The following is a 1061-nucleotide window of genomic DNA, read 5'->3' as shown; positions in this document are numbered from 1 at the left end:
TATATCTATACATATATATATACATATATATATATATATATAGATATAAATTGCGGTAAAATGTACAGGCACTTCAGGTGCCGGTACTTTTTACTGTAATATTCATATTTTAACCGGAAATTTTGACGAAACTAAACATTTGATATTTCGTAATTTTTACAGTAATAATTACAGCAAAATCATTCAATCACTCTAATTATGTAAACATTACTTTACAAATTACGGAAAAAGATTTTATTGTGAAAATGAATTTTACGGATGATGCACCCAAAGAACCGGTTCTTTATATCGTAATTAAGAATGATAAGAATTTAGAATAAATAAAAAAAATTTACAATGTGACTAAAAAAGACATGACTTTTGAGTAAAATATGTAACTTACTTACTGCGCTCTTACTTGTAACTAAAAACATGAAGTAGAAAATTTATGTAAACAAGCGATACATAAGAAAAAATTTAAGTCAATACCTACTTAATTCAACCAAAAGAAATTTATTTTAGTTACTTTTTCTTAGATAATTAAAATTTTTTTCCCATAAAGAATTAAAATTAATTAATCGAATTTAATAAATGAATTAATATTTGAAAAAACTGTATTAACATCAAGTGCCATCTACTACAAGTTAAAAAATTGTATTTGAACTTGAGGGGATGAATAAAACGTATTTTATTAACGATTAAATATTTGAGCAAAATATATAAATATGTACAGGGAGAGTCTGAATTAATAGTAGAAGTTGAAAAATAAAGGCAGACCACTATAAAAGTATAAATTTGGTGACGTGGACCACACGAGCTACTACTTAATATTCTTTCTTGAATTTATCTGACACAGCGAATACAAAATAATTAAATATTTAAATATGTTTACAAATGTGTAAACAATAATTACCAACAACAAGCAAGTCTATGAGTACAACAAGTTATGGAAAATTTAAAAAATAGGTTACAAACATTGCATTATATAAGCACTAATTTTTTTTTTAATTTTTGTATTTGTAAAATTATAGAGTAAGGACTGAAATATTACTATAAAATAAAAAAAAATTATTAATTTAAAT

The sequence above is a fragment of the Parasteatoda tepidariorum genome, chromosome 6, assembly GCF_043381705.1.
Source record: "Parasteatoda tepidariorum isolate YZ-2023 chromosome 6, CAS_Ptep_4.0, whole genome shotgun sequence".
Lineage (NCBI taxonomy): Eukaryota > Metazoa > Arthropoda > Arachnida > Araneae > Theridiidae > Parasteatoda > Parasteatoda tepidariorum.
This window is presented reverse-complemented; position numbering follows the sequence as displayed.